Source organism: Gorilla gorilla, chromosome 19 (assembly GCF_029281585.2).
Source record: "Gorilla gorilla gorilla isolate KB3781 chromosome 19, NHGRI_mGorGor1-v2.1_pri, whole genome shotgun sequence".
NCBI lineage: Eukaryota > Metazoa > Chordata > Mammalia > Primates > Hominidae > Gorilla > Gorilla gorilla.
Window position 1 is genome coordinate 96,307,645 of NC_073243.2, and position 23,315 is coordinate 96,330,959.

General features: G+C 37.3%; 1 protein-coding gene across 2 annotated transcripts in view; it reads right to left on the reverse strand.

The window, feature by feature from the left end:
* FBXL7 (F-box and leucine rich repeat protein 7) overlaps positions 1 to 23,315 on the reverse strand; it is a 431,780-nt gene that overhangs the window by 195,792 nt on the left and 212,673 nt on the right. The window lies entirely within an intron of this gene.

Here is a 23,315-nt window from a genome sequence, read left to right on the forward strand (position 1 = left end):
CTGAAATTTGCAACTTAAATGCATTGAATATTCATTTAAAAATACAAAAGTTGGCATAAGTTATCTTTTCTTTACATGAAACACCCAGAAAGACACTAAATCTTACATTCGAAGCAACTAGTGGAAAACAAGCCTTGATTTAAAACCATCAAATCCAATTCCATGGCTTACTATGAAACACTATTCGTCCTGCTCTCCCTTTAACAAATATCACCCTGTAAAACTGTTTTCCAAAAGTCTCCAGTGACCTCTAAGTTGATAAGCCCAACAGCCTTTAATCCTCCATCTTCCTCAAACTCAGTGCACCACACTATTCAAAACACCCCAGTGCTCTCTTCTCTCAACACTATCCCAACCTTGTAAGCAGTTCAGCTTCCGATGATGTTTTCTCTGGATCATCATTCACCATTCACAAAATAAATCTCACTTCCCTCAGGTCATCTGCTCTAAGCCCTTCTCTCTGGACATTCATTATCCTTGAATGTGTCTACCTCTTACATTTAACCTCTATTCTAAAATCCCTGGAAGTGGGTTTTAAACAGCTGTGGAATTCAAGGCTTGTACTTCCCATCACTTTCTAAACACATTTTCCCAAATTTCCAGCTGAAATCTCAAACATGTAATTGTTCATCACCTTCCTAGTCAAAAATATTTCAGTTGATGTTTCCTCTCCATGATCATGGCACCTGTGTCCCTCCAATGACTAAGCTTAGCATCCCCGTCATCACTGCTTACACACCTAGAAGCAATTGGCTGGAAGTCCCAGTGACACTGCAATTCATTCCTCAACAGCCCTTTCCATTTCATTTGTTATTACTTTGATTCACATCCTCTGAAATGGTCTCTCCACTTCTCTTCTCTACCTAGTCTATTAATCATGAACTCTGTTTTCAGAATCAATCCTTTATAGAATACCTAGAAATGATTTTAAAAAATAAACTTCACAGTGGTTCATGCCTATACTCCCAGCACCTTGGGAGGCCAAGGCAGGCGGATCACCTGAGGTCAGGAGTTCAAGACCAGCCTGGCTAACATGGTGAAACCCTGTTTCTACTAAAAATACAAAAAATTAGCCGGGCATGGGGGCACGTGCCTGTAATCCCACCTACTCATGAGGCTGAGGCAGGAGAATCGCTTTTACCCAGGAGACGGAGGTTGCAGTGAGCCGAGATCATGCCCTTGTACTCCAGCGTGGGCAACAAGAGCAAAACTCTGTCTCAAAAAAATAAACTTCAGAGCCTCCATGTTGTCTAACAGAGTACAAAGGAGGCAAGGCCCTCCATGATGGCGCTAACTTTACATCCACCCATCTGGACATGCTTTCTCTCTTTTCTATATATATAAGGTCTACTTTCACTTCAAGACCTACAAGAGTGCTCTTTCAATACTTCTCTCATGCTTTCAATTGTGAAACGCTCTTTCCTTTTCTGAACTACCTGAACATATGTATCATAAGTCCTTCTTTTGTGATTATTATATCACAGAAAAGAGAAAGAGGAGATTAAAGAACTTTAAAGAAAAAGGCAAGCAAGAAACAGAGAAAGGAAGGAAGGATGGAAGAGGAGGGAGGCAGAAAAACAGAGAGGGAAGGGTTAATGGACATAACTGATGGTTTGCCTGAGACAGGCCTTGGGAGAATCTTTCCCATTTGTTACCCCACTTGATACTTACAACAACCACTCCTATATGTCTTACAATAATCCACATTGTTCAGAAGAGGGCACAGATCAGAGAAATTAAATGTCTTGCCCAAAGTCTAATCAGCTAGTAACATTTAGGGCAGGGATTAAACCCATGACTTGTGATCGCCAGCCCCAGAGGAGCAGTATGTGCCTCACTGAGGTCCCATAGAGAAGAGACGGTGTACAGCATCAGAAGCATTTGGACAGCAGCCACGGTGAGGCAGCATGGCTTTGGAGGGAATGAGGAAGACGCCTGTGCAGCAGGATCTGTGGAAAGCTGTGTGCTCAGCGCAGCTGGGGACAGCAAGGTCAGGGACTGGGCGGCAGCAAAGGCATTAACAAGCTATTTTTTCTTTTTGAGACCCAGTCTTCCTCTATAGCCCAGGCTGGGGTGCAGTGGCGCAATCTCGGCGCACTGCAACCCTCCACCTCCCGGGTCCCGGGTTCAAGAGATTCTCCTGCCCCAGTCTCCTGAGTAGCTGCGATTACAGGCACATGCCACCATGCCCAGGTAATTTTTGTATTTTTAGTAGAGACGGGGTTTCACCATGTTGGCTAGGCTGGTCTTGAACTCCTGACCTCGTGAACCGCCTGCCTCGGCCTCCCAAAGTGCTGGGATTATAGGCGTAAGCCACTGCACCCGGCCATTAACAAGCTATTTTATAGGAAAATAAAACTATTGTTAAAATTAAAAAATAAATATTTACAAAACATTAACCTGCAATTTATCACAAAGCTTGTTTCTTTTAGTTTAGTAAATAAATGACAATTCCTAGAGAAGCCTGCCGCTATCACTGCATTCACCCTCCACAACAAACATTTTAGTCACGTTATATTTATGTCAGACTCCAAATTCTGGCCTCTGCCCCTTTTATAGGCCTACAGGTTGTATTAGGACAGTTATGTTTGAGTCATTTTTGTTGCATTAACTCTTCCCAGTACAGTGCTCCATTCATGGCATACTAAATGAATATTTGTCGGATTCATGAATTTTATTTGGACTCCATCAGTCATTTTAGAAAAACAATTATTATAATACACTATTTTCTTCTTGTAATTGTGTTCACATTAAATATGATTTCTGGCCGGGGCGGTGGCTCATGCCTGTAATCCCAGCACTTTGGGAGGCTGAGGCGTGTGGATCATGAGGTCAGGAGTTCAAGACCAGCCTGGCCAAGATGGTGAAACCCCGTCTCTACTAAAAATACAAAAATTAGCCGGGCGTGGTGGCGGGTGCCTGTAATCCCAGCTACTCAGGAGACTGAGGCAGATAATTGCTTGAACCCGAGAGGTGGAGGTTGCAGTGAGCCGAGATAGCGCCACTGCACTTCAGCCTGGGCGACAGAGTGAGACTCTGTCTCAAGAAAAAAAGAAAGAAACAAACAAAAAACATGATTTTTAATATTTATGCTTGGTCCAAGGCAATGGATACTCTTTTAGTACTCACGATCATGCTTGTTAGAGTGTGACCATTTCTGTAATGTCTGGATAGTTTGACTTCTTTTGAATATAAACCATATTATAAAATATATAAATATGTAACGTATAATATAATACAATACTAAATGAATAGTGAAGCTAACATCACTTATCTCAAGAAAGAGGAGGTCCTGAAGGTGCAAAGCTCTTCTACCCTTTCCAGATTAAAGTGCAAGGGCAATAACATTACCCTTGATGGCATTTTGTTTTCTATATCTGACTTCAGCAAGTTGAAGAAGAAAATTGCCCATGAAAATAAATTCTTTTTAACATCAGTTGTAGTTCCAAATAGGAGGATATTGCAGTTTAGACAAGTGGGGCTTCTATAGATCGTAATCTTAACATATATGAACTATGTACCATCATTCTGACTTTAAACCATCCTACCTTTAAAATAGAGTTTCCTAAACTGGTATCACACATGCATCTGCAAATAAATAAATGCAGACATTCTGCATCCCACATGCTGGAGTTTCTTAATTCTACCTAAAATATAAAACGCCATGCAGCAAATGACAATATAAATAAAAGAGAGGGAAATAAAAAGAACACTGAAAGCCATCTTTTAATTACTCAAATAGCTGTTATGTTAAATGTTAAACATTGCTGTCATGTTATTCAGTGCATCCAGTAGTAAAAATTATAAACCATACTCCTTTTGTGTGGATCAAGCTTTTCCTGTTTTATTTTGTTTATTTTTTTAACAATAGAGTGACCCTTAAGCTGTGAAAGAATAGTTAATTATTGGCATGGCCTCGTTATAAAGAACAGTAATTTGAGGACAGAAAGCATTCTACACATGAATAAATAAGCACATCTGTGGAATTCGCATAAGAGCTATTTGGTTAACTTTGCCAGAACTAACCTTCAAATACTAAATTTTATACCATATCTTGGGAAAAACATATAAAAATATGGAAAACAAACATATCATGGGCAAAACAGCTCCTAAGATTCACCAAGGGAAAATGGAACAAGTGAATTCCTCCATCTGTTCATGCACTTTTTTCACTGCATTTGGATATGTGCTGGACAGAGATAACTTTGTTCAGTCCTGAAGTGAGACTTGACATGCTTGTTGTTTCTGGCACCTCACAGCACCACTCAGGATCCATGTAGTCCAAGGAACCAGCCAGGAAAAGCCAACTGCCAGTTGCTTTGAGGGAATCCAGAGCCCCGAACACAGCCTCCTCTACCTCTCTCCTCTAAGCACACTCGGGGATTCATCAAGAAAATTCATTATCTTGATTTACTAACAGAACTCTCCGCATGAAAAGGTAATCCACGTATTATGTGACACATCACACATCACAGAGATTATTAAAGAAAGGCTTTCATGAAGCTTATACTCTGCATGGACTTACCTAAGTCATTCATGTCCTCTGCCCTCTGCACATTCATTTTTTTTTCATCCCAAAGCAATATTTCCCTTTTTCTTTTCTTCCCCTTGATATGGTTTGGCTCTGTGTCCCCACACAAATCTCATCTTGTAGCTCCCAGAATTCCCATGAGTTTTGGGAGGTCCCCAGTGGGAGATGACTGAATCATGGGGGCTGGTCTTTCCCATGCTGTTCCTGTGACAGTGAATGAGTCTCAGGAGATCGGATGGTTTTAAAAATGGGAGTTTCTCTGCACAAGCTTTCTCTTTGCCTGCCGCCATCCATGTAAGATGTGACTTATGCCCCCTTGCCTTCACCATGATTGTGAGGCTTCCCTAGCCACGTGGAACTGTGACTTCTCCATTACACCTCTTTCCTTTGTAAATTGCCCAGTCTTGGGTATGTCTTTATCAGCAGCGTGAAAACAGACTAACACAGCCCTTGAGGATCCTTCCTCCCTCTTCCCTGGAACACTTGAACGCTATTTTTCCAATCATCCATTTTCCCTCTTGCTAACAAGAATGTACTCAGACGGTTATGTCTCTGGGGTCCAAACTACCTAGAAAAATCATGCCCTCCCAGTTGCATTAAAAATAGGATGCTCCCAGACATCAGTAATAAGAGAGCTTAGCAATCTAGCTTAAAACACCTGTTAACATCTTCATGATAGGCATGGAGTTTCAATCTCTGTTTTATAGGCAATAGAACATCAGAGTAATGAATTCTATTGTCACTAAAGGTTGTGGGGTGTTACATTTGTTACTAGGTCATCCATGATAACAATATTTTATAAGCCCTGGAATAAATCTGGAGAAATTCACCTTTAACTTTTGTTATCAGGAAGCAGAAAACTGTCCCTTTGTATCATATAACTAATTGTGCATGGCAATATGCCCTAGAAATAAATAGCTTCTCCAAAATAGAACAAAACATATGTTTATAGTAGGATGCATGGTTTCATGCAATGATATGATTATATCTATATTCCTAAAACCAAACCAAATCTAACCCTTTCTCTTAATTTAACAGAAAATGTCAGTATTCCACACTGACAGAAATTCTAAGTCTTTAAATAAAACAATATATTTTGAATTTTTATCATACTTATTTTATTTTTGGTATATTTAGTCCATACCTCAGTAAGATATTGTGGGACCTTGAAGGAATTTTTTTAATATAACAGAATGAAGAATAATGACTCAAGAAACCAGAGCCTCTGAAAAATAGGGTAAGAAAATGATATGAAGCCAAGATATGATTAAGAAATCCAATTATTATACGTGGGCGGCACATTTTCTTCTAAGCTTCCTAGTAGCCAAAGAAAATAGGCAAACATGATCAGTTATGAGATTTACAGTACCTATGCAAGAGAAAAATACACGAAACTTTGAGATAAATTTCTTCCAAATTTCTGTCCTCATTAACTGGAGACTATGTGAAACAGGAAAAAAAAAATCTGTAAAATTTATTATCCTTCTACATTTTGTGGTTCAAGAGAATTCTATTAATATGGGCATATATCTTCCTGGCCATTGAACTTGTTAACTCGATAGCAGAAGAAGCTAGTGGTCTAGATGTTTTGCAGTTGTTTTTTAAAGCATGTATTTGTTTCTCATGGGAACTCGGCTTTTATTCTTCGATCATATGTCATACAGTAGGACTGCTTACAGTAAAGAACGTGAAATCTGGAACTGACAGATTTAACTAGGAGCGTTACCTGATTGACTTACTTCACTTCTTTGAACAGCATTTTTCTCATTTGTAAAATGGGGATAATACTAGTACCAACCTTTTAGATTTGTGGTGAGGATCAAATTAAATCACATATGATGCTGCCTGACGCACAGTAAGCACTAAAAAGTAGTTATGATGAAAATTATCATTACTATTTATGGCTCACATTTATTTCCATACATCACATGTAACCGTTTATTAATGCTTAATTAAAAATTTTTGTCTATATATAACAACACTCTACACTTATAATGCCAACACTGCCTTTAAAAAGATAAACATTACTACTGATACACTGTGCAACAGAGTTTTTCCAAATTGAAGTTTGTGCATGAAGTTTTATTAAATTTATTTAGTGCTGGTTTGAAATAACAGTATTTTTTTCTTTCTTCTTTTAAGGTAGTCATAGTCAAAAAAAGAGGCTAATAACAGAAATTTTACATGTCATTATTTGGAACATGGGTCATAAAAATAAAAAGTCATTGGGTTGATAGGCCTCTGGGAAATAGAAATATCAAAAGACTATTAGAAGTCAGCCACCCATGCACAAGTTCTCTGCTACTGTCAAAAGAAAAAGGGAATGCTAAATTATCCAGAACAATCAATTCAGAAACTGCAAAATAAACTTTCAGAAACTGACACCCAAATATATGAAGGCACGGATCATGTGGAAATAGTCCACGAGAAACAAAACACAAAAATGTTTGTCATCCTTCCTGGCTTGTTATGTCTAGTGGGGAAACAAATTTCTTAATTGCATGTGTTCTAGTTCCCATTTCAGTGCATTTGCATCATATATTAACTGTGTAGAAGTTCCTTTTCTCATTTAATTAAATTAGATCCACAAATGCATTAAACATTGCAGTCCTCTAAGACACCAATAAGTCAATCATCATCCAATTCTTAATTATATGACATGGAACTAAATCAGATTACGTAAGGGTGAAGTCATTTGGCTAGTTCAGGAAGGAATTCATGAAATGCCTGATCCATGCTATATTGGAAAAGTCCTGCAAGAAAAGTCAAAAGACCTTTAATTTACATCCACGTTTCACAAACCATTTCATTTCAATTGACTTACCTCTAAGAAGGAAAAAGTAATTATCAGTAGTTCAAGGACATATTATGAGGATGACATGAGATGTCTGTACAAGCCTTTGAAAATTAGAAAATATACAGAAGTAGAAGCAGAGTTCATGGTTTGATCCTCACTTAGTTGCATTCAGAAACATAATTTTAGTAGTTTAGGCAAGAATCAATTTCACAGGATGAATTACAAACCAGAATCCCAGTTTTTAAAAATTGTAGAACATAATTGACTCAGGCTTTCTCCACAGACTATTTCTTTCCAATAGCCATATCTTATTAAGTTACTAAATTGCGCATTAAAAGTTTGCTTTGTGAGAACAGACTTAGAGAAAAAGTTGCAAAGAATTCAGAAGTTAGGGTGAAACTCTGGAATCAAAATATTGGACATTCAAATCCCAGTCCCCTATTATCCCTATGCCTATCAATTTATCCAAGTCTTAATTTATTTATCTGCAAAAATAGAGGCAAAGGTATTATTAGATTCAGATGTACAATTTTAATAAAAAATGAGGCACACAAATACACAGGAAAATATGGCCCATTCAGAGGAAAAAAACAAACCAACAGAAGTTGTCCCTGAAAAAGACATCATGGCAGATATATTAGGCAAAGACTTTAAAACAGTTATCTTAAAGTGCTGACAGAAATAGAGAAATATAGGGAGAAATTCCAAAAAGTGATATATGAACAAAATGAAAATGTCAACAAAGATATAGAAAATGTGAAAAGAAATATGGGAGCTGAAAAGTACAATAAGTGAAATGAAAAATTCACTAAATGAATTCAAGGACAGATTTGAACAGGCAGAAGAAAGAATGAGCAAACTTGAAGAGAGAGCAATGGCAATTACTGAACCTGAGGAACAACCATAACAGCAACAAAAAACTATGGAAGTAACCGGATCCCAAAGAACTCATGAGTCAACATCAAGCAAACCAATACGTGCATTGTAGCAGTCCTAGAAGAAGACAAAGAGAAAGAATCAGCGAGAATATTTACAGAAGTAATGGCTGGAAACTTCCCAAATTTGATGAAAGACATGAATATAAATATCTAAGAACCTCAAAGAACTCCAAATAAGGTAACCTCAAAGTGACCCATACCAAGATTCATTATTATCAAACCTTAGAAAGACAAAGACAAAGAGAAAAATCTTGAAAGTAGCAAGAGAGAAGAAATCTGTCACATACATGGGATTCCCTAAAGATGATCAGTAGATTTCTCATCAGAAACTTTAGAGGACAGCCATTGGCCAATATAGCCAAAGCTCTAAAAAACTAAAAAACAAAACAAAAAAACCTTGCCAACCCAAGAATCCAATATCTGGCAAAACTGCCCTTCAAAAGTGAGGAAGAAATGAAGACATTCCCCCAAAAAGCAAAGCTGAGAAAATGTATTACCAACAGAACAGTTCCACAAGAAATGCTCAAGGAGGCCCTGAAGGGTGAAATAAAAGAACACTAAACAGTAATCCAAAGCAACATGAAGACATACAGATCTCAATGAATATAAATATATAGGCAATTTTTAAAGCTAGCATTACAGTAACAATGAGATATAACTCCATTTTTTTTCTTAATTTAAGACACGCATTTAAAATGTTACCTTATTCTTTAGGAAACAAATGTATAAAGAGGTAATTTTGTGACATCAACAACCAACAGGGGTGAAGATGGAGCTATAAAGAAGCAGAGTTTTCGTATGTTATTGAAGCCAAGCTGGTATAAATTCAAATTAGAATGGCATAACTTCAGGATGTTAAATGTAATCCTTAGAGTAATAACAAATAAAATACCTATTGAATACACAACAAAAGGATATGACAGAAAGTAAACATCACACCACAAAAAATCAACTAAACACAAAAGAAGGCAGTAATGCAATAAATGGAGTACAAAAAAAAGCTATATGGCATGTAGAAAACAAATAGCAAAATAACACAAGTTCCTCCCAATCAATAATCACTTAAATATAAATAGATTAAACTCTCCAATCAAAAAACAGATTATAAGAATGGACTAAAAGACAAGATCCAACTACATGCTATCCACAAAAGGCTCATTTTATTTATTTATTTATTTATTTATTTATTTTGAGATGGAGTCTTGCTCTGTCACCCAGGCTGGAGTGTAGTGGTGCAATCTTGGCTCACTGCAACCCCTGCCTCCTGGGTTCAAGTGATTCTTCCGCCTCAGCCTCCCAAATAGCTGGGACTACAGGTGCACCACCACGCCCAGCTAATTTTTGTATTTTTAGTAGAGACGGGGTTTCACCATATTGGCCAGGCTGGTCTCGAACTCCTGATCTCGTGATCTGCCTGCCGCAGCCTCCCAAAGTGTTTATTTTATTTTTTTAAGGGGCGATGTCTCACTATGTTGCCCAGGATGAGGTGTAGTGGCTGTTCACAGGCACTATCATAGCACACTACAATCTGGAACTCCTTGCTCCAGGCAATCCTCCTACCTCAGCCTCTTGAGTAGCTGGGACAATAGCCATGTGCCACCATGCTCAGCAAGAAACTTATTTTAGATCCAAAAATAAAAACAGATTGAAAGTGAGAAAGCTATGAAAAGGTATTCTATGCAAATAGTAACCAAAAAAGAGTGGGAGTGGCTATACTAATATAAAACAAAATATACTTTAAGTCAAAGGTTATCAGAGACAAAGGACATTACATATTAATTAAAAATTTAGCAAGACAAGAAGACATAATAATTATAAACTTTTATACATCTAATATCAGACCATCAAAATATATGAGGCAAAAACTGTCAGAATTGAAGACAGAAATACACAGTTCTACAATAATAGTTGCAGACTTCAATACCCTACTCTCAATAATGGATAAAACAACCAGACAGAGGATAAGTCAGTAAATAGAGAACTTAAGCAACACAATAAACCAAGTAGATTTAATAAACACAGAAATAACAATCTACAGCCTGGCCAACATGGTGAAACCCTGTCTCTACTACAAATACAAAAAAATTAGCCGGCTGTGGTGGTGAGCACCTGTAATCCCAGCTACTTGGAAGGCTGAGGCAGAGAATTGCTTGAACATGGGAGATGGAGGTTGCAGTGAGCCTAGGTAAGTTCCACTGCACTCCAGCCTTGGTGACTGAGACTCCCTCTCAACAGCAACAACAACAACAACAAAACAATCTACCCAACAATAACAGCATACACATTCTTCTCAGGTACACATGGGACATTTTGCAGGATAGACCATATGATAGACCACAAACTAAATCTCATTAGATTTAAAATGACAGATATCATACAAAGTATGTCTTCTGACCACAATGGGATGAACTTAGAAATCAATAACAGAAAAATTCTATAAATGAAAAGTGAACAAAGTTGTGAAAATTAAGCAACACTCTTAAATAACCCAGTGGATCACAAAAGAAATCACAAAGGAAATTAGAAAATGCTTAGAGATGAAATGCTTAGAGATGTTGAAAAAAATCAACATACCAAAATGTATGGGATATGGTGAAAGCAGTGGTAAAGTGGAAATCTCCAGCTATAAATGCTTATATTAAAAAATAAGAAAGATCTCAAATCAACAACCTGACTTTACAAATTAAAGAGCTAGGGAAAGAAGTACAAACTAAATGCAAAGCTAACAGAAAGAAGAAAATAATAAAGATTAAAACAGAGATAAAATGGAAAAAATACTAGAAAATGTCAATTAATAAATCTTACCCAAGAGGACACAGAAAGTGTAAATAGTCCTAATGTCACAAGTATATGAATTGTTTTACTGACAGGGATCAAGAAAATACAGTCTGAGGGCTGCCTGCCTATATTTTTAAATAATGTTTTATTGGAACACAGCCATGCCTCTTTGTTTATATATACTAAATGGCTGCTGTCACAATACTCAACACAGTAATCGCTACAGAGCCTGTATGACCCAAAAGCTGAAAATAGTTATCATTTGACTCTAACAAAGTTTTCTAACCACTACTCTACGAATCCAAGCTCATTTATAAATATATTTGCAAAGAGAATATTAAAGGGAACAACTGATAAGCTAAAGTTACAGTAAATAGCATTTAATAACATCCAATATTCATTAATTTGTTTAAATGTTAGCATACTTTAAAATGTTATAAATCACCAGAAATTTCATAAATGTGATAGTTGAAAACAGCATTATGCTCAGCAAAAATTTCAGACCCCAAAAGAGCACACATAAATATGATTCCATATTTATGAAATTCTGGGACAGTTAAAACTAATCTATTGTGAAAAAAAGTGAATTCATGGTTTCCTGGGGCTTGGCAGGGAGGGTTTGACCAAAACAGAGCAATAAGGAACTTACTAGAGTGATAGGAATATTTTGAATCCTTATTGTGGTGGCGGTGGTTACAGGGTGTAAACATACGTCAAAATTTATCATGCTATACATACCAAATTGGTGCATTCCATTGTATGTAAATTACACCTCAATGTTAACTTAGTAAAAGGAAATATTAAAGACTGTTTATATCAGCAACCAAAAATATAAAGTATTTTGAAATAAACATTTTTTTAAAAAGGAAGTTTTAAGCACTATAAGATTACACCTTTGTGAGCATGAAACTAAAAATGGAGAGTTACACAATATTAATACATAGCAAAAATCAATATCATAAAGGTGTCTCTTCTCACCAAACTGACCTAAAAGTCAATGAAGTTTCATTCAAACTTTCAAGAGGTTTCTGGGTGAAATTTACAAAATAATTTTAAAATTTATACAGAAGAAGGAAGTGCCAAGATATTCTTCAATGAGACCAGGCAACACATTCCTGAAGAAGAAAACTGAGGGGATTGCCTTCCAAATACGAAGCTGAAGTTTAAAGCTGTATCAATTAATATACTGTTATCTTGCATCAGAAATCAACAAACAGAAAAACAAAATAGAAAGAAACAAAAAACAGAAACTACCCAACATAGACTATTCAGTCATTGGACAATATTGTGCTAAAGCTGTTTTGAACCAGCTTATAATAGGGGGCTGTTAAATTCTCCAAAATTTTCCAAGCCAGTTGTTAAACACAACCATTATAAAAAAGTAAATTATGTACACTTATAATTAAGCAAATTATATTAATAACAAAAGAAAGACACAAAACTCATCATTCTCCAATTATGTTACTACATTTTACTAAAATCCATGTTCTTGAGGCTGTGTCCTTTGCCTGTATGCTGGAAACACTATGTCATGCGTATTACTGCCTATCTTTTCTCAACTCTATGTCAGCAGTGCCATGTCAGTAGCTTGAAATTAGCAACTGTAGGAGTATTTATACCATGAAAATCTGCAACACTGGAAGTCAGGACTTGATCTATTGTTTTGTGGATTACCTAGACTTAATATAGTCATGGAAAACATGTTAATAATGTAGATTAAACTTAAAAGTGTGTCATGTCTATAGCCATTATATCATGTCTATAGCTTCAAAAGAATGAAAAAGTACTCTTCTAGTATTCAAAAGTTATTATCTCATTGAACAAAGTACAGTAATTACTAACGTCTCTGACAAATAGTGAATTTCCAATATGTCTCTGTTGTTTCACTTTTGTATTAATTGTTAACATAAACAAAAATATTATCTAATATTCACCCTACACTGAATCATAATTCCACAGCTTGGCTACGCATACAAGACTCAGCAAAAATCAGTAAAAGCATTCTGTGATAATCAGTTACATACAATTTACCATAATATTTTATAAAATATTTATAATGTGTGCATACATCTTATCATTACTTTATAGTATGTGATTGTGTAACATGAATTATCCATTCCCTTGTCAAGAACTAACTGTGATTTTTTTCCAGGTTGTTTTCTCTTCTCTCTTTTTTTTTTTTTTTTGAGACGGAGTCTTGCTCTGTCAGCAGGCTGGAGTGTGGTGGCGCGATCTCGGCTCACTGCAACCTTCACTTCCCGGGTTCAAGTGATTCTCCTGCCTCAGCCTTCCGAGTAGCTGGGACTACAGGCATGCACCACCACGCTGAGCTAATTTTTGTATTTTTAGTAGAGACGGGGTTTCACCACGTTGGCCAGGCTGGTCTCGAACTCCTGACCTCAGGTGATCCACCCACCTCGGCCTCCCGAAGGGCTGGGATTATAGACATGAGCAAAGGCACTCAGCCTGTTTTCTGTTTACAAATGCTGGTATGAACATTTCTATGAATTTCTCCTAGTGCATATGAGCAGGAAATGAGCCTGCCAAGAGGATGTGTTCCACTGCACTTCATTCCAACCCACACTTAGATCTCAGGAACCCTGGAATGCCCTGCCAAAACAGCCGAACTATGCAATTACTGTGTGTACCTCAAAGCCTGTTGAATAGCTGAGGTTAACTACTTGTAGTAGCTGGAGGGTGGAGCCTGGACGTGCAGGCTGTTATGTCCAGGTATATATGTGCAAATTTCCTGTCAGTATAGAACAATATAGGTGGCCGGATAGGAATGAGTGATTCCAAGAATCCTAGAATTCTAAATTGAAACCTGGCATTCCGGGTGGTTATGAATTCTTAGACAATACTTACTATTTTTATAATAGTAAAAATCTGATATCAGTAAGTTTACAGTATATTTTTGAGTGATTGGCTAGTTAAAAAAATTAGTACATAATGCAATCCTACTTAAAAGTATTCTTGGCCGGGCGTGATGGCTCACGCCTGTAATCTCAGCACTTTAGGAGGCCAAGGCGGGCAGATCATAAGGTCAGGAGTTCGAGACCAGCCTGGCCAATATGATGAAACCCCGTCTCTACTACAAATAGAAAAAGTAGCCAACTGTGGTGGCGGGTGCCTGTAGTCCCAGCTACTCAGGAGGCTGAGGCAGGAGAATTGCTTGAACCTGGGAGGCAGAGGTTGCAGTGAGCTGAGATCGTGCCACCGCACTCTAGCCTGGGCGACAGAGCAAGACTCCATCTCAAAAATATATATATAAATAAATAAATAAATAAATAAATAAATAAATAAATAAATAATAAATAAAAGGATTCTTATCTGGGCTGAGAAATATGCCTGGGAAAATATCACAGCAAGACTAACAACTAAAAAACCAGACACTAAAAATGAGGAAATAGAGGCAATATGAAAAGAAAATGTTTTGAGAAGTTAATCTATAAAGGAGAGCTCAGAAATGGCATAGTAGGAAGGGCATAATTTCAAAAGTCAAAAAAGATCACCTCTCTTGTAAGTTAAGGAATATTTCTATTTTTATCATCTTGGGGATAAACTAATAGAGACTCGAGGATGATGCAGAGAGAGGAGAAAGGGGAAAGGAGGGAGGGAGAAAGAAAGAGTATGAATAACTTCATTTGAAATACAAACGAGAAGATAGGCCCCACAAAGACTAAACTTTTCCTTAGTGTTTGAAACCTTGTTTGCTATGATTTTTGGCAGGGCACTTCCCACATATTATGGGTGACGTTACCTTTAGATCTCATAACTCTGCAACCTTGAGACTAAGTCCTTCATGGATTTAATACTCACAGATCTCTGTAAATCAAAGGCCTAAAGGAATTTAGAAAGGGATTATTTTGCTTGATAGCATAGGTTTTACACTAAAAAAAAATCTTTGAAAATCCAACAAATGGTCTATAAGCAGAAATAAAATGAAAATTTGCCTAGTCCCTATAATGAAATAAAATATTGAGCTTCAAAGATGTATAGGAATGAGCATTATACCTTATATGTATATTCTCTATCAAGCATTTACAACTTTTGTACATATTCTAAGAGCAAAATTGCATAATTGAAATTTAAGATGTCATCTTTTTAAAGACTAAAATATTCCAGAATTAAAGTCAAACATCACTATTGTGCAGAGTAAGTTGTACTATGAATATAAACTAATAGAAGAAAAATTACTATATTTAAAAATTATCACTTTCAAACATATTTCTATCTTAATCCATTGTTACCTTTATTTAACAAATAATTTGCACTACCAAAACACCCAGTTATATAATATGCTATGTTCTTATACAATATAATAATAATATTATACTCTAATAATGATAATATTTATCATCATATTATACTCTTTTCAGTAAACCAGTTTGAAAGGAAACAGTCTAATACATATGGTAGCTGATGATGTCATTGTTACAAAGCTGTTACATATTTCTTCTAATATGTGGGCCATATTAGAAGAAATAATTGTTGGCCAACATATTTCAGATGGTGAGTATTGCTCAAGTTAATAAATGGGGACAGAAATAAAATTAGCTAGGTATAAATGCAAAATTAGATACAATTTAAACACATAAAGTTTTAGTAAGTTATTCAATGATATTTACAACCAGTATGCATGCTTCCAAGGGCTTATAATAAAGTGAATCAGGCACAATATGGTTTTATATGACATTTTAAGAATGGAGAAAAGCCAAGTAATTTACTCAGTCATCCAAGATAAATATAATCAAAGCTGAAAGTTGACAGTGTGGAAGTTTCTAATTGGTTGTATAATTTACCCTCAGTCCTTTCCACTATCCTCTTCAACCTGATCCTTGAATAATGTTTTCAGAGAAAAACCCAAAAGAAGACTGCAAGGAAAATGTCCCAGGGGCATCCATAATGTGGGCTCATTACAACTATACTCAGAAGATAATGCTAATAGTCATGATTGCTAATGAATGACTGGTTTACTGTTTGTTGGTATTATGGTTTATTGCTAACATCCTATTTTATGCACAGCAATTCAACCAAGATTGCAAATTTAGACATGCAGGCAATTGTGGCCATTCCTTTGAATGACTTCGGCTCACAGCCCAATGGCTGGCACAGAACTGGTGATCTTGTTGAACAAACAGGATGCAGTAGCTACTGATAGGGAATACGCAGACTTCTCTCCTGGCAAGTCTCTACAAGTCAGTGAATGGCTATCAGCTGATTGGCCTTATTACTTCCAAATCTCTTTCATGGTTGTTCTCTCTCCTTTCCAAGGTCGCTCTTTGAGAACTTAGCTGAATGTTTTATTGATCTTAGGCCTAAATCATGGCAAGCTACCTTGACCTTAATGATTCCTACAGAATGTCTGATGTTTCCTTTAGTCAGCCATACAGATTTTAATTGACAAATTAAATCCCGTCCTTGACAAATTAAAGCCCGTCCTTGTAAAGATTTTAGAAAGATAAACACACTCATAAAAGAACTAACCAGCTATTCGAGAAAAGTAATAAAATTGCCACCCTCACAGGAAATTGTTTCAATCTATTTGATTGTTTTCTGTATGCTATCTGTCACAATTCTTAAATGGATGATGGAATAAAGAAAACTAATTGTCCTTCATATATTGTAGTGTCAGGAGCAAGACTTTATTCCCAGACTGGCGATCACTTGCTAATTTAGCTGTAAAATTTCCCTTCTTTGTAAAATAAGACAATAACTGTCTTATAGGATATCTTGTTTGTATCAAATAATATTATAAATAGGTCACTTAGCATGATATCAGAAACATCAGAGATTCTCATTAAATGATATTCACTACCGTTCTTGATATTTTGTCAGTGAAAGAAAAAGGAAAAAATGGAATTAGGATACAGAACGACAAGAGAATAATTACTTAATCTTCTGGGCAAAGGATCTGTCATGTTAAGACAGAGTTCTCAGGAACAAAGCCTGAACTTGCTATTATTTTTTTCATAAGGAAAAAAAAACGAGGGTGTAAAATCCCACCAGAAAGCTGCCTTCAAACCTTTTGCTATCCCCTGGAGAAATGTGTGAATTCTTTTAAAACTGGCCTTCCGATAACTGTAACTGTACTGTGAGTTTGGTAGTACACTGGTTTGAGTCAGTTCCTAGGATGCAAATAGTGACATCCCCTGAGCTTATAATTCCACTCTGAATTGTGTTTAACAGGCAGATCCCAGATTGCAATGAGAAAAGTGTAGCCAACATACTTGGAGAAAAGTCTGGGGTTATCTTTGGGAAAAGGCCACAAATAAAAGGGGTTTTGGCACCACTTAAAATGACGGTGAAGGTCTTTTGTAACCAGTCACCTCTTAGTTGAAATTCATTCTCCGTGAACACAAATTCTGTCTCCTGGAAGCTCCAGGAGATTTTAATGTTTAAAGAAAAGAAAAAAGGTCATTTATGTTTTTTCAACACTGCAGAATTGTACTGATGATATTTATTTTAAACACCATGTATTTTTTCCTTAGCGGAAAAGCCTGTTATTATTACAGCTGAAAGCAATAACTCCCAAGTTGGGAAACATTTCCAAATGAAAAACTTGTGATTATCACGATGCCTGCATGCCTAGTTACGCTATTTTATTTCCTTGCTTATTTAACAGGCAGAGGTACCCCTTAAAGGGTCAAATATTGATGAAGACATATTTATTGAGTGAGTCTTCAGCTGCCCTTGTCTATAAGTACTAAGATACCCAAATCTTATAAAAGATTAGAGCAGCTTATTTATTTTAGTAGCTTGGGGATTCTCCACTTCTGTTTAGCTGAACTTTGACTAATATCTAAAGAAAGATAAAGGGAAATACCCTTTGGAATTTGCCGTTTTCTCCTCAACTTTTTATTTAGAAAAATGTCAAACCTACAAAAAAAGCGCAAGAGTACAATAAACATCTACATATCAAGATTTACCAATTGTTTAACATTTTACCACATTCTCTCTCTCCCGCTCCTCATTTACATATGTACACAGCTGTGTGTGCGCAAGTAAGTACATGGAACATATATACAGTTTCCTATTCTGATTTACTTGAGAGCCATTTGTAGGTCTTGTGACTGACTCTGAGTCCCTGTAATACTTCAGCATGTACCTTCTATGAAGGATATTATCCCACATCCTATCAATTATTACATGCAGAAAAGTTAATAATTAAACACTAACATATAATAATTCAACATTAACATAGAGTCCATGTTTAAATATTACCTACTGACTGAAAAATTATCTATAAAGCTGGGAATTTTTGCTTTATTTTATTTTATATTTATATCCAGAATCTGATCAAAGATCCTTTATTCTAGACCATTTCCCCAGGCTCTTCTATCTTTCATGACATTGGCATTTTTTAAGAGCTCAGGGCAATTATTTTGTAGAAAGTTCCCCCATCTGAAGTTGTGTGTTTGATTCTCACACTTAGATTCAGATTATGTATCTTTGGCCGATACACAACACGGCAATGTTTTGTGTCTATTTTTATATAATCATTTGCTCTCAACTTTTTGCTCAGTTTTTCTCACTCATCCAAACATTATAATATGCAAGGGGGCAACCAAGAACTTTTTGTGCAGTTTCTTATTATTCAAATGTCCCGATCCCTGGTCTTCAATACCTATGGGCATCAGAATATCTGCTTCACTAAAAATTCTGATAACTTCCAGTGGAGTGGGTGCAGACAGACAATTTCAAACACGAGTGGTTTAAGTGGCTGACACTTATTTATTTTAACTGAACATCTTTCGAATTGTTTTGGGTGGAGTCTCAGAGCAGTTCTCCATTTTATACCTGCATGGTTGCTGGAAGTATGCACTGCCAAACCAGACTGACAATGTGGGTATCACATCTAGGAGACATTGCAATATGAGCAGCAGGGGACTCAGGGACCCAGAAAAACATTTCCAAACGCACCTCTCTGGATCAAGTGCTATGACTCACTGAGGCCTGGCAAATGCATATGACCTTCCCTGGCAAATACTTTTAAATAGACTCAAACCCTGTCAGGAGACTCTGGACTTGCTTTATCTGTAAGTCTTTGAAGATAATAAGATCTTTAATCATCTGGAATGGTTTGGGTAAAGTCATACCAAAGCTAAAAATGTGCAGGAATACATCCTAATTATTCTTTGCTTCTAAGATCTTAATTAAATGTCATCAAGTAGGATTTTTAAACATAAATTATAACCACTAAGCAAATTTGGAAATAAGACTAGACCGCTTTCTCTAAAATATTGAGGGAGTGAACAGCTGCTTTACCTTAGAGTGTAAAATAAAAATAATGATTCCATTCTATATTCCACTAAGATATTTTTTTATATAATGTCACATACCCAAACTTAAAATCCAAAAAGGACGCAAATAATGAAATCAACAATCAATAAGCCAGCAAATATTTACTGAATATTGTGCTTAAATATTATGAATTGCAGCCAAATTATAATGCAGCTTCTGAATATAGGGATCTGTAATTTAACATGATGCATGCAAAAATCATGTCAATGCTAGAACTTGGTGTGACTTTAATTAACTAGCCCATATACAGACCAGAAAGATGTTAGGAGAAGTTGCAGAGGAAGAATGGTGAGAAAGCCTTGACCACAGAGGAGACAGAATTGAGTCTGGTCTTGAAAGCTCAAGGGCAACTTAATAGGCCAGGAGGACCAAGGAGAAAGTCAGCAGAGACACAGAGGGGGCAGCAATGTTACTTAATCTTGCTATAAAAAATGATGAGGGCAGAATTGTGTTTGGCAAGCCAGGTATAAGCAGGCAAGTTAAACTTGCCACATTCATACAAATGTTACAGGTCAGATACACAAAGCAAAGGCAAGTATTGATAGAGAGCCGAGGAAGAATCCCTGCATACATACAGCGATTTCTTTGGCTAAAAATCACATTGTCTGTACAGCATGTCATCTGCTAAGCAAATCTTCATCTCAAGAGAGATGCCCCAGGGAGTAAGGATAAACAATAGAGCGTTAGCAATCCTGAAAGCTGTACACAAAAACATCGTTTTATAGTCCAGTTTAATCCTCTGTAGACATTGTTTGATGAAATATACTTTTATGAGAAGTACATACTCTTAGCATTAAAAACACTGACACAGCTTTATGAAAATACAGTAGGGTTTTCTCTGGACCAAATCAAGCCAATGTAATTTAGCACTACCATTTACACCTCTAGGACACAGCTTTTGCAAATGTGCAAATACTGAGACATTAAACATATCTGTAGTGTTAATAATGGGCTTGATGTTTATAGGTAAAAACCTTAAGGTTTCTGGCTAGAGAACCAACTATAGGCTATTGCTGATGTTCTGTTTCTAGTTCGGTGGGCAAGTAGCATGCTTAGATAGGAATCAGATTCCAGGCTATTATGAAGCACAAATTAAGACAATAAATGATGATGAGGCACTGGTTTATACCATGTGTCAGCAAACTATAGCCTGAAGGCTGAATCCAGTCTACTGCCTATTTTTGCAAATAATATTTTACTGAAACACAGCCAAACCTATTTATTTAGGTATTGTCTACAGCAGAGTTGAGTAATGGTGACAGAGACCACATGGCCCATAAAGTCTAACATATTCACTATCTGGTCCTAGACAGAAAGGGGTGCCAACCCTTGGTCTCTACTTTTTTTTTTTTTTTTTTTTTTTTTTTTTTTGAGATGGACTCTCGCTCTGTCACCAGGCTCCAGTGCAATGGCGCGATCTCGGCCCACTGCAACCTCCGACTCCCAGGTTCAAGCGATTCTTCCGCCTCAGCCTCCCGAGTAGCTGGAATTACAGGCACGTGCCAACACGCACAGCTAATTTTTGTATTTTTGGTAGAGACGGGGTTTCACCATGTTGGCCAGAATGGTCTTGATCTCCTGACCTTGTGATCCGCCTGCCTCGGCCTCCCAAAGTGCTGGGATTACAGGCATGAGCCACCATGCCTGGCCTGGTCTCTACTTTTAATTGTCACAGCCTTAGTTCCTCTTCCTGTAAAATATATATAGTTTCCTATTGACACTGTAATACATTGCCACAAATTACATAACTTAAAACAACACAGATTTATTTTCTGACAGTTCTGGAGGTCAGACATCCTAAAATCAAGGTGTTGGCAGGACTGCGTTCCTTCTGGAGGCTCAGGGGAGAATCTGTGTGCTGCATTTTCCAGCTTCTAGAGGCCACTTGCATTCTTTGGTTTGTGGCCCCTGTTCCATCTTCAAAGCCAGCACCTCCAATCTCTCTCTCTACTTCCGTCATCAGGATGTCTTCTTTTATCATTACATCTCCTTCTATGATTCCGACACTCCTGCCTCTTTTTTTTTTTTTTTTTTTGAGACGGAGTCTCGCTCTGTTGCCCAGGCTGGAGTGCAGTGGCACGATCTCGGCTCACTGCAAGCTCCGCCTCCCAGGTTCACGCCATTCTCCTGCCTCAGCCTCCTGAGTAGCTGGGACTACAGGCGCCCGCCACCATTCCCAGCTAATTCTTTGTACTTTTTAGTAGAGATGGGGTTTCACCATGTTAGCTAGTATGGTCTCGATCTCCTGACCTCGTGATCCACCCGCCTCGGCCTCCTAAAGGGCTGGGATTATAGGCGTGAGCCACCGCTCCCAGCCCTGCCTCTCTCTTACAAGGACCCTTGTGATTACCTTGTGTATTCCATATTGTACATTGTGCATTCCACATTGTACACTCCACATTACATTGTGTAGTCCGTTCTCATAGTGCTATAAAGAACTACCTGAGACTGGGTAATTTATAAAGAAAAGAGGTTTCATTGGATCACAGTGCTACAGGCTGTACTGGAAGCATGGCTGTGGAGGCCTCAGGAATCTCACAGTCATGGAAGAAGGCAAAGGGGAAGCAGGCACATCTTACATGGCCAGAGAAGGAGGAAGAGAGAGAAGGGGAAGGTGCCACACAGTTTTAAACAACCAGGTTTCATGAGAGCTCACTCACTATTAGGAGAACAGCAAGAAGAAAATTTGCCCCCATGATCCACTCAACTCCCACCAGACCCCTCCTCTAACACTGGGGATTACAATTCAACAGGAGATTTAGGCCAGGACACACTTCCAAACCATATCACATTGGGTCCACCCAAACAATCCAGAATATTCTCCCCATCTCAAGGTCCATAACATAATCAAATCTGCAAAGTCCCTTTTGCCATGTAACTTAACATAGTCACAGATTCTAGGAATTAGGACAGAGTTACTTTGGGCAGCACATTATTCAGCCTATCACAATATGTTAAATAATTTATTTCCCAAGGACAGTGTAGGTATTTAAAGAACAAAATCAAGTACAGCTAAGTGTAACATAATAGAGACTTTTTATCATCCACCAAACTTTCTCCACATTTCCTAATTCTTCTTTCTCCAACCCTACCCTCTGAATCTTAACGTGTTTTCATTATTGTGCACTGCTGTCTCAGAAGACAATTGAGAAATGTTAATTTCTTGTATTTGAAATTACACATTCTTTGACTCAGAAACCCAAAGATTTTATTAAGATTTAAATCTACAATCATCTAAAAGTTTTACTAACAAAAAATCATGCTACTGACATGTTTATCTCTCTAATTTATAGCAGACAAGACCTTCACCAATATAAACCTATAAGACAGGGTATCATGAATGCCATCAAAAAGGTAAGGGTAAAGTTGTTGTATGTGTTTTGATGATAGGGAAGTTAGATTTGGAAGGAAGACAGCAACAAAGGTAATAGCTACATTTGAGAGGGGGTCAAAGGAGAAGCATAAGAAGGGATGATATGGTTTGGCTGTGTCCCCACCCAAATCTCATCTTGAATTGTAGCTCCCATAATTCCCACATGTTGTGGGAGGGACCCAGTGGGAGATAGCTGAATCATGGGGGTGGTTTCCCCATACTGTTCTTGTGGTAGTGAATAAGTTGCACCAGATCTGATGGTCGCATAAAGAGTTTCCCTTTTACTTGATTCTCATTCTCTCTTGCCTGCTGCCATGTAAGATGGACCTTTCACCTTCTGCCATGATTGTGAGACCTCCCCAGCCACGTGGAACTGTACATCCCTTAAACCTCTTTTTCTTCATAAATTGCCCGGTCTCAGGTATGTCTTTATAAGCAGCATGAGAACAGACTAATACAAAGGACATATGTGTTAGGAATCCACAAGGGTACCTACAGGGAGGAGCAAGTCCTACAAGGTAGATGGGTCACAAGGTATGTAAGGGAAGGTGACAGATGTGGGAGACCTGAAATTCTAGACCAGAGAATTTAGAA